Raw genomic sequence first — 11,804 nt, 5'->3', positions numbered from 1 at the left:
ATTATGACTACGTAGAAGGTGCTCAGGGACAGTGTGGCAAAACGTTAGCAACTTAAATCTCAAAACTGTTCAGGCGAATAATGTTTTTGTACTACGTTTGCAACCTTTTTGCAAGCTTGTTTCAAAACAAACAAACAAAAAAATTACACTCTAACTCCTGATTGTAGTGGGAAAAGACATCTCACTCGGGGCCACTCATTCCGTGTGCGATCTTCATACAACCCTTTAGGGTCCCTTCCCGGTGTAAGAGTCCATCATATCCTACAGCTCCAGTCCTGCCTGAAATTTTCCACGCTCCTGTAGTGTCTTTGCCTTCGAAGCCCCAAAGCCGCAACCATAGATTCTGGCTGGTGACAAAAACAGACCAAAATAGCTGTGGCCGGAATCTCCGGGACTGCAAGACAGACCGCTGTCCTAGACGTGACTTCGGCTCAGGCGCCCCCATCGCTCTCTCGGCAGTGGAGTAGTCATGCCTGCCACAGTGTGCGCTCTCTGGCTCGGCGGGCGGCTGGCGGGCCTGGGCGCGGGCGGGGCCGGGCGCTCCCAATGGCCGCTCCCGCCGCGCTGTCAGCCCCGCCCGCCCGCCCGCCCGCCGGCTTGCTCGGCCCCGCAGTCGCCTGCGGCGAGCCGGGCGCCGCTGAGCCGTCGCGGAGCCGGTAACGTGGCACAGCCGGGGCAGGTGTGGGCTCAGGGCATCTCCGCAGGCAAGCCGGGGCGTGCGGAGAGGCGGCGGGCGGGCGTGCGGCGCGCTAAGGGGCTGGGGCGGGACGGCTGGAGCCCGGGTGGCGCGGGACCCCGGTGGGCGCGGGGCGGAGGCTGAGGACCCGGCCGGGGTGGGGACCGAGCCGAGGTCCGCGGGGTCCGGGCAGCAGCCGCAGCCCGGACGCCGGGGCTGACCGCGGCGTGGCGGCTCTCCCCTGGGCACAACAGGTAGGCGGGGACCGCCGCTGCGGAGCCGGGACGCGGGAGGGGAAAGTCGGGGACCAGGTCGCCTGCCCCGCGGCCGGGGGACCCGCCCTGCAGTGCCGGGTCGGGCCCCTGCAGCAGGGAGTGGATGCTGCCTTAGGTGGCCAGAAGTTTCCAAGGTCTTCTAAGGAAAGGAAGGGAAGCCTTCGCTGGGGGCGTTCGCGTATTTGCTTATTTTACTTTCCTACACGCTAGCAAGACATCGTTTCCAGACGCCGTAAATCTTTAGGAACTTCGTAAAGCTCCTTGTGGTACTTATTAACCATAACGTGTACCTCTGGCATGTTAAGGTAATTTGAACGATCAGGTCAGATAGATAAATCAGATGGCTTGCGGTCCTTCAGGTTGTGTGTGTTTTATATGCATGCTAGGCGCCCTTAAGGAACTTAGAGCCTAGAGGTGGTGAGAAGTTTAAGGAAGTAAAAAAAAAAAAAAAAAAAAAAAGACCCTATATAGTTAGAAACTTTTAAAGGAACGAGTCGTCAGCAGCAGCGCTGGGCTTTAAATGGATGTTGCCAGAATTGTCTGGTTTTATTTCCCAAACATCTTAGGAACTATGTCTGAGTGTCTGAGGATGAGGTTTGATTTACTATTTATGTATTTATTTAATTATTTATTTGAGACAGGATCTCTGACTTCAGAGTATTGGAATTAGAAGAGTTTGTTTACCTATTTGTTTATTTGAGACTAGGTCTCAAACCTGCCTCTGTCTCCAGAGAATTGGAATTAAAGGAGAGCTAACGAGATGAAATTTTAGATAAGCATCCAAACTGAGATTTATTTACCTTCTTTTAGAACTGGTGGCTTTTTTCCTTTAGCAGGTAAAGCCAGGAGTAGTATCACACACCTATAGTTGTAGTGTTTAGGATGTTAAGGCAGAAACATGAAGAATTCCTAGCCAACTTGGGCTTGTGTAGAGGGATCCACACAGTAGTGAAACTCAGTTTCAAAGAAGGAAATCAAGGAAGCAGTTTAATGTAGTGCTAAGAGGCAGAGAACCCTGGAGGTTCGATTTGTTGTTCCTTGGAATGCAGTTACTTTACATAGATAACTGACTTTAACCTTTGGGCCTGTCTATGGGTCCGAGATTGGAGCACCTTTCCTTGTTCTTTAATTATTTTAGTGTTTGATTTTTAGTAACAGAAAAGTCAGAATTCTAAAATGACTGTGTTGGGGGGGGGTGTTAATATATACATGTATGTGTAGGCACTTGCACCCATGAATATATTCTGAGGTCAGAGAGCCTGCTCTGACTTTCTCTATTTGGAAAGAGGGTCACTCCCTAAAGGGGAGATAAGGCGGTGGCCTGCAAGCTTCGGAGTCTTCTCTGCCTGCCGCAGAGATGCAGTTGGAAGTGACTGCCCTCATCCTCTTTTTATGTGGGTTTGAACTCAGGCCCTCATTCTGGCTCAGCCAGCCTTCTTACCTGGCTGAACCATCTCCCCAGAATCCCAAAGTACCTCTAAAATTTTTTAATTATTATCTAAAATTATCCTCATCAATTTAAACTAATGAAAATACTCTCTGTGGGAAGATTGTCTTGGCCCTGTGCATTTTAATCTTCCTCCTACCCTTCCAGCTTAATGTTTAGAAGGGCAGTTGCTAACAACCTTTACTAGCCTTTCTTATGAATAAAATAAAGGATTACCGTCTGGACACTTTAAATTCTGCTATTCTATATGCTTGATAACCTTTAATGACATTTAGTCTTTGTGTGATGCATTAGTATTCCCACAGTATCACTGAAGAATTTGCATGGCTTTTCACTGAAACCATAAACAAGCAAAAAAAAAAAAAAAAACAAAGGCCGAAAGTCCCTTCTGAATCCTTTGACTTCTAGGTCCAGTGTAGTGCTGTGAGGGTGTGGCTTTCCTGCTACAGTTACCTAGTTCATGGTTCAATCATTTCAGCAGCTTTGGTGGCTTGGGAGTGAAGAAAAGGGGGGATACTTCTTATGGTTCGTCAACTGATTTTTAGCTTTAATTAGATCTGGTCTGGCTTTTGTTTGTTTGCTTGTTTTGTTTTGTTTTTTAATTTAGCCACCGTCTCCATCTCACGCTCCTCCAGCACTGGGAATTTGGCTCAGGGCCTTGAGCCTCCTCCCTCCTTTTTCTTTTTTTAAAAATTTATTTACTTATTATGTATACAGAAGAGGGTGCCAGATCTCATTGCAGATAGTTGTGAGCCACCATGTGGGTGCTGGGAATTGAACTCAGAACCTCTGGAAGAGCAGTCAGTGCTCTTAACCTCTGAGCCATCTCGCCAGCCCCTCCTCCTTTTTAATATAGCAGTCATGATATGATGTCTGTCCTAAGTTCGTTTTGCTCCTGACTTTTCCTTTAAACATGGCTAATGACAGCGTTGGACTACTAGATCAGTTAGAATATTATTGAAGTGTAGGTGTAGACCTGAAATCGAAGGTGTTTCTGTAGCAAGAATCAAACGTGATTGCTTCCTGGCCATTTGGCTAAGATCAAGTGTAGAGCAGAATGGGATATTAGAACTCTGAGTAAGTACTCAGCAGATTGAAATTGAGTATGTCTCCAGAGTTATGGTTTTTTGTTTTGTTTTGTTTTGTTTTGAAGCACCTGTATAGGTACAGAAACTCTCAATCTTAGTTCCAAAGTCCAGAAGGTTGTGAAATGTTTTTTATAGTGATATTTTATTTGTATTGAAATGTGATTTTATTTGTATGTTAATAAAGTTGCCTTGGGGTCAGAGCAAGCTATAGCAGAAGCTGGACAGTGGTGGTGCATGCCTTTAATCCCAGCACTTTGGAGGCAGAGCTAGACAGATCTCTGTGTGTTCAAGGATACAGCCAGCATGGCGACACACGCCTTTTATCTCAATACCAACCATAGAAGACCTGGAGGTCTGTACAGACAGGCAGTGACGAGGAGGTCATGTGGCTGGGTTTACAACCAATGAGAAAGCAGAACAGAAGGTCTATAAAAAAGAAAAAACACACAGAAATAGCTCTATTGTGGAGAGGAAAGACAGCAGAAGCAGTGAGGGTAAGGTTTTCAGCTCTCAGCTCTTGCTCTGACCTCTTAGCTTGTAACTCTGCAACTGGCTCTGTGTTTCTTATTTAACAAGACGGTCACATCTACAGTTTTTTGTTAATTTCATTTGTTAGCATTGCTTGAACTGACTAAGGTGCTATTTGTAGTCAATATGTATCTCACTGTATGTGGATATTCTTTTCTTTTCTTTTTTTATGCTGTAGAAATAACAATTTGATGATAGAGGGCTTCCCACATCAATGTGGAGATTTGATGCAATAGACTGTATATTTACTCTGTAAGATGGGTGGGCCATGACAGAAGCTGCCAGAAGGCAGAGAGACAAGGAGTTATTCCAAGGAGCTGTCATTGCAAAATGAGGCATCTCACTGGACGTCTGGCAGGGAGTGAGAAGCTCTGTCTGCCAAGAAAGCCTTAGGAAGGTGCGGCTCCAAGAGGCCAGACATGTGTGAAGCTGTGGGTATTCCGGGCAAGTTGTGTTACAGATTGCACTGTGGAACCACGGAACTGTGGAACCATGATGAGCTGGAATGCTGGACCATAGTATGGTAAAGGGTGAATCTGTCAGTGTTAACTAGAAAAAGCTCTAAACAGGGGAAGGGGAAGAGGAGTCTATCTAAAGTGAAACACGGAAGTTCTAGGTGGCAGCAGATTGTGCAAGCAGCAAGTACAAGGATAGAGCTTTTGAAAAGGAGTAAGATTTCCTGTCCGAGCTTGCAGATTCTGCTGTACTTGGAGATGGTGGCATCCATGTACCTTACAGTGCCTTAGTTCTCTGCTTTTTTTTTTTTTTTTTTTTTAGCTGAGGATCGAACCCAGGGCCTTGCGCTTGCTAGGCAAGTGCTCTACCACTGAGCTAAATCCCCAACCCAGTTGCATGCTCAGTTCTGGGGTGGAGAATAGAAAATTCAAGATGAGCCTTGAGCACCTTGTGCCAAAACCAGGGAGCCTCTGTATTGCAGAGAGCTGCCTCCTGGTCAGATCCAAGGCAGGGTTATTATCACAATGACAGAAACCTTTCTGACCTGTTAGGTTCTCTGCTTTTAGAGATACCCTTGTTAATAGTGTTCCGTCACTGTTAGCTGCCTGCTCTGGATTATCCCTCCTCTTGGGAGGCTTGCCCTTTCACATTTAATGCAATGTACTGTACCACTCTAGCTAGAATTGAGATAACTGGATTATTAATCATGTCAAAAAATAGGCTTTGAGGGATTTATGTCAAATTTGTGAGTTCTCAAACAATGAATTGCTGTTTAGACCTCTTTGTTTTTTTACTTTCTGGTCCTGGATTTTGAACTAGGCGAGACTGCTGGTCCTCATGACTTCTAGAGGCGTATGGAGAGATGCAGACAAGTAATGCTTCTTGTACCTGAAAATGTGCCTTTGGGTTCTTGGGTGCCCAGAATGGAATCTCCTGTCTCAGAAAGAGATGGGAGAGTTTGGTATGTGAAATGGAGAGTGGTTGTTTGTTTGTTTTTTGTTTGTTTGTTTGTTTGTTTGAATGAATGAATAAATACCAAGAAAGAGGGCGCTGCACTAGTATTTCTTTAGGTACTTACTGATCTGCCGTCTGGGTTGAGAAGGCTTTCTGGAAGCCAGTGTCTCTAGCACTTTAATGAAAAGCTCAAAGTCCTGGAGACATAGCAGAGTGAGGAGCCGAGAAAGAGCAGCGGGTTGTAAAGGTTATTAAGATCTGTCAGCAGTGGTGGTCATGATCTTTAACAGCAGCCATTGGCTACAGTATGAAGTAGTTAAAGGAACGTAGACATGGAAACTGGACATAGATGTTACTCTGGTTTACATAAATAGTATTTTAGCTTTGAACAGATTGTCTCCCTCTCTTCTGCCTTTCGGGGTCCGTCCTTCCTTCCTTCCTTTCTTTGCTAGTACGTAAGTGCTTTACCACCAAGGCACACCCCCAGCCTATAGACAGATTTCTTAATCCATTATCTTCTTCTATACTCCTGCTACTACTTAGAACTGGGTCCAGTGTCATGGGTCTGCAACACTAGCTGCTTTGGTGAGCTCAAGAGAATGAGCTGGTTAGTTTTCGTCGGCGTGACAGGAACTAGACTCACCTGACTAGGAACCCTCAACTGAAGAATTGTCCTGATGACAGATTGATGTAGGTGGCCCCATGGACTGTGGGCAGCGTTGTCCCTAGGCACATGGGCCTAGGTTGTATAAGAAGGGTAGCGAGCGAGCAAGCCAGTAGGCAGCGCTCCCCCATGATCTGCTTCATTCTCACTTTGGGTTCCTTCCTTGAGCTCTTGACCTGGCTTCCCTTCCCTTGATGAAGGATGAAGCAAATAAACCCTTTCTAATCCAAGTTGGTTTGGGTCAGTGGGTTTGTTTGTTTGTTTTTCTTTTTCTTTCTTTGTTTTTGTTTTTGTTTTGTTTTGTTTGAGACAGGTTTTTTCTGTGTAGTTTTTGTGCCTGTCCTGGATCTCACTCTGTAGACCAGGCTGGCCTTGAACTCACAAGAGATCCGCCTGTCTCTGCCTCCCGAGTGCTGGGATTAAAGGTGTGTGCCACCACCGCCTGGCATTGGTCAGTGTTTTATCACAGCAACAGAAAGTGACCAAGGACAGAAGTTGGTACCAGAGGGTGGGATGTCGCTGGGAGGGACCTGACCACGTGCCTTATACCTTGGACTGTTGTATGGAGGATTTAGGGAGTTTGGGTTGGAGAAGCCATTGTGTGCTCAGACTTTAGTGAGATGTTACAGGAAATTAGAAGACGAGAATGCTGGGAGGCGTGCAGGCAGTGGAGGCCTAGCTTCTGAGTGAACTTTGAGAGTATCTAAGACAGCCGGGCGGCGGTGGTGGCGCACACCTTTAATCCCAGCATTCGGGAGGCAGAGGCAGAGGCAGGCGGATCTTTGTGAGTTCAAGGCCAGCCTGGGCTACCAAGCGAGAGTGTCTAAGACTATAAAGGCCATTTGTGTGGTATGTTTGAATTAAGAATCTGTGGAAATAACACCTTTGATTTACTGAGGCAATAGATAGTGGTTAGCTAGGGCTGAGCTGTGATCAACAAGAGACCAGTATTATCGAGGTGAGAATTTCTGGGGAGTATTTCCTTAAGGTCAGCACATAGACTGTGGTTCAGAGGGTTCACGGCTGCATCTCAAACTGGCAGCTGAACTTAGTGATGTGTAAGTGTCTCCTGTGCATCTCAAACTGGCAGCTGAACTTAGTGATGTGTAAGTGTCTCCTGTGCATCTCAAACTGGCAGCTGAACTTAGTGATGTGTAAGTGTCTCCTGTGCATCTCAAACTGGCAGCTGAACTTAGTGATGTGTAAGTGTCTCCTGTGTAGTGCTGGTTTTGGAGGCATGATAGTGCACGATTTGGGAGGTTATGGAGAGAAGCTGAGGCATGGCACCATGTAGCATGTCCCTGAAGAGAGGCTAGGAGGCCCCTGGTGAAGGCGCAGTCTCTGTTGCAGACCCAGCATATTAGCAATACCAGCACCATGGGGCAACCACTACAAACATCCCCAGGTGTGGAGGGAGCTGGCCTGAGCCTGTGAAACAGGTTGTGTGTGTTGCAGGTGGCAGAGCTGGAGAAATGGAGCTTCCCAAGCCCAGAAGATTGTGAGTCCCAGATGCTGGACATGGAGCTGGAGAATTTGCCAGATAGTTTTGTGTTGACTTTAGTGTAGCTAAGCTTGGGTTTTTTTTTTTCCCCCTTCTTGGAATAAGAAGTATCTGACTTATTTTTAATTATACAGGAGCTTTCAGTTGAGAATCATTGGGCTTTTTGTTTTGTTTTTGAAATAGGTTCTCCCTATGTATCCCTGGCTGTCCTGGAATTCATTATGTAGACCAGACTGACCTCAAACTCAGAGATCTTCCTGACTCTGCCTCTTAAGTGCTTGACTTAAAGACGTGTACCATGATGCCCAGCCTTTTTTGAGACGGGTTCTAATGATGCCTCCTTGGCTGTCCTGGGACTTTGTATTATTTACTTTTCTACCGCTGTGATAAAACCCATGGCTGGAGACAGACAGCTTTGAGAAGGGAGACTTTACATGGGCTACGGCTTTAGAGCACTAAGAGTATCGTGGCAGGGAAACGTGGCAGTAGCAGGCATGGTGGCGGGAACGGGAAGCTGGGAGTTCACGTGTTAATACTAGCATGAAGCAGCAAGATCAGACTTGAAGTGTGGTGGTTTGAAAGAAAGTGGCCCGCAAAGGGAGTGGCACTATGAGGCCTTGTTGGAGGAAGTGTGTCACTGTGGATGCTCCAGCTTTGCTCTGTGACACACTCAGTCTACTTCCTGTTGCCTGCATATCAGCGTGTAACAGCTGTTAGGGTCCAAAGATCAACCCACAAAAGACCACCACACATGTATGCAAAAGCAAGAGCCATTATTTCTTGAGAGAAGAATTCTTGCATGCAGGGTCAGCCACACAACAAACGGTGATAACCCCCAGAGAAGCTCGCAGTCTCCTTTTATGGACAGCCAGGAGGGGGGGGGGGAATGAGGTCATCCTAAACCTGATTGGCCAAGTGAGTAGCAGCCACACTAGTATGTTTCTGATTGGCTGGGGCTGTAAGTGTGCACTATCTCCCTCACCTGCCTTATCAGAAACAGAAACTGAAACTTAATTGAAACTCAGGCCTGGTAGAGGCTGGTGCCAGGAGAAGCCCACCATGGTGCTACCAGGGCCTCTCACAGCTGCCTGTCCAGCACCATGACTGTCTGCACGCTGCCGTGTCCCGCCATAATGATAATGGACTGAACCTCTAACTAAGTGAGCCACCCTAATTAAATGTTTTCCTTTATAAGAGTTGCCAGGGTCATGCTGTCTCTTCACAGCAACAGAAACCCCAACCTAAGACAAAGGAGCACCAACTTCTAATCTCAAAACCCATCCAGTGATGTGCTTTTTCCAGCAAAGCTCCACCACCTGAACCTCCCATGACATGCCACCAGCCAGGACTGTGTTTAAATGCCTGAGACTGGGGGGAGAGGGGAGACACACTTCTCATTCAGACCACCATAGATGGGACTGGAGAGATGGTTCAGCTATTAATAGTCCTTAACAGTTCAGTGGCTCATACAAAGGACCTGGGTTCAGTTCACAGCACTCACATGGTGCTCACAGCCATATGTAACTCCAGATCTTGAGTTCCAAGAAATCTGATGCCCTCTGTGGGCACCAGATATACAGGTAATGCACACACACACACACACACACACACACACACACACACACATATACAGCAAAACACTCATGCACATAAAATAATTAAATCTTTAAAAAAAGGAAGAAGAGGAGGAAGAGAAGGAGAAACCACCAAAGACTCTTAATGTAGACCAGTCTGGCCTGGACTTCCAGAGAGCTGTCTAGCACCTTGTGGAGATGTTGGATTTTTAAAGAGAACTCGGACTTGCAAAACATTGAAAGGGACTTTAAAGTTGGACTGTGGCAGCGGTCCTTTGTGGTCTCTGCTTGGGTTCCTTTGTGAGCCCCTGCCTTGGCCTGATGGTGGGCTGTGACGGGAGGATGGAGCCAGGTAAACCTTTTCACCTCTCAAGTTGGTTTTGTCCAGTGTCTCAGCGTAGCAACGGAAAACAAATGGATGGGGAGGGTCGCAAATCCAGGGCCTGTCTACATTACAGGGTTCCAGGCTAGCCTTAGCGTCCATGAGACTGCCTCAAAATCAAAAGTAAGAGGGCACCTAGTTCAGTGGGTGTTTGCCTAGCATGTGCAGGGTTCTAGGTTCAATTCCCAGTTTTCATTGGTGGTGGTTATACAAGTACGCTTATTTTATTTGTTTTAGGGTTTGTTTTGTTTTGTTTGTTTGTTTGTTTTTGAGACAGGGTTTCTCTGTGTAGCTTTGCGCCTTTCCTGGAACTAATTTGGTAGACCAGGCTGGCCTTGAACTCACAGAGATCCACCAGGCTCTGCCTCCCGAGTGCTGGGATTAAAGGCGTGCAACACCACTGCCCGGCAGGTTTTGTTTTGTTGACAGGGTTTCCCTGGCTGTCCTGGAACTCATTCTGTAGACCAGGCTGGCCTCAAGCTCACAGAGATCCGTCTGCCTTGAGAGTGCTGGGCTTAAAGTAGTGGACTACCATGCTCGGCAGGTATACAGTTTTTGTTTCTCATTACTCTTTCTTAGTGTTGGTTTCTACTGCTCAGTCTTTCCTCAACCCAGAACACTTCCTTGTACACTTGAGGGCTTCTGTGTGTAGTCTGGGCAGAGAGTGACCAGAAGCCGCTGTCCTCCAGTTGGAATTTCCAGTGGCAATCTCTCTTCCTTAGATCTAACTTGCCATTTTCTTACCCAGGCTGTAACATGCAATACCCTGGAAAACCAGGGGGAGGAAATCCCGTGCCCACCTTTGCCCTTTCTCACTCCCACTTCTTCCCAGTTCTTGGTCCATGTGACTCCCGTTTCTTCCCTGGCCCACCCTAGTTCTCTGCTCTGTGGCCTGTGTCCCCACAGTCCTTGGGGCGTTGTACATGTGCTGTCCCCTTACCTTGTATTGTAAAACGGTGAGCAAAACATTCTTCCAGTTCCTACCAAGCTTGAGGGAAACCTTGAAATCTCTGTACAGCAAATGAATTGGTGCTACATATGTATGTTTTTTCATTTATATTAAAATAAGGTCTTTGGCTTTTGGAGTTTGGTAAGAAAACATAGACTTATTTGGTTATATGGGTATATAGTCAGAATTCCAGGAATCAAAATTTAAATTTGTGATAACAAATGATTTTCAGTTTGGAAATGGTATGAATATGAGCTTGCTTAAAAGAGAAATGACAGGATTTGGGGAGATGGATTAGCAGTTAAGGGTGTATACTGCTTTTGCCCAAGACTCAAATTTGGTTCCCAGCACCCACTTCAGGAAGCTCATAATCATCTTTAATTGCAGCTCCAGGGGACCTGATGTGAGCACCTACACTCACTGGTATATACCCTTCACACACAAATGCATAATTTAAAATAATAATTTTTTTAAATGCAGAGACAAAATGGTTGAAGTTGTAGTCAGTTGGTAAGTGCTTGCCTAGCATGCTTGAGACACTGGGTTCAAACCTTAGCACCTAGAAAGCGGGCGGGAAGTACAGATCTATAGTAGGAGTGGTGGTTCTAAAGTTGTTGGTGCTGAGATTTATGTAAAAGAATTGTCCTAGTAACACTGCCATTCTTTGATTGCAAAACAAGAACAATTGCACCTGTTTATTGACAGCTTCTGTATGTGTCTAAGTGTATACAGTCTATACTCATGACTTTCACACAAGGTCTCCTGTACCACAGGTTGACCTCAAATTCTCTGTAGCCAAGTATAACCTTGAACTCCTCACCCTCCTGTCTCCATCTCCCAAGTGTTGGAATTACTGGGGTGTCCTACCACATCTTTACAGGAGCTGCCTTGGCAGTATCTTCAGATCTTCCACCTCTGTAAGCACTTCTTAGAAACCTCTCGGAAATTGACTGAAGCCTTAGGAGGTGAGGCAGGGGCATGAGGAGTTCAAGGCAACCCTGTCTCAAAATAGACACAAATAAGAAATTGTCTGAGTGTCTGGGAGATACCCCTCGGCAAGTTTACACAGAGTGCATATGACAGTCTCCTGCCTCGTGGCTTTTTAGTCTCTTATTGGCATTTCCGTATTTTTCCTCATTGGGGCAGTCACCCAGTACCTCAGGATACACACTCAGGAAGACAGCACCTCATTTTCCCGTGGTGGTGAAGCACTAGCTAATGCCTTGTGTGTCTCGGGAGGTCCTGTCCCGTGACCTGTTGTTTTCAAAGCCCTGATCACAAATGGGGGCCTGAGGTTAGCTGATCACTGT

At 46.5% G+C, this 11,804-nt stretch overlaps 1 protein-coding gene across 3 annotated transcripts in view; it reads left to right on the top strand.

The window, feature by feature from the left end:
* Window positions 1-584: 584 nt before the first annotated feature.
* Heatr5a (HEAT repeat containing 5A) overlaps window positions 585-11,804 on the top strand; it is a 115,159-nt gene continuing 103,939 nt past the window's right edge. For 2 of the 3 annotated variants that reach the window (XM_036206149.1, XM_036206147.1), the window contains exon 1: window positions 585-679. The gene's annotated coding sequence lies outside the window, so the exon portion shown is untranslated. Of the gene's footprint in view, window positions 680-3,956; window positions 3,981-11,804 lie in introns of those variants that run through there. The other variant, XM_036206148.1, reaches the window with a different exon arrangement.

The sequence above is a fragment of the Onychomys torridus genome, chromosome 14, assembly GCF_903995425.1.
Source record: "Onychomys torridus chromosome 14, mOncTor1.1, whole genome shotgun sequence".
Taxonomy (NCBI): domain Eukaryota; kingdom Metazoa; phylum Chordata; class Mammalia; order Rodentia; family Cricetidae; genus Onychomys; species Onychomys torridus.
This window is presented reverse-complemented; position numbering and strand designations above follow the sequence as displayed.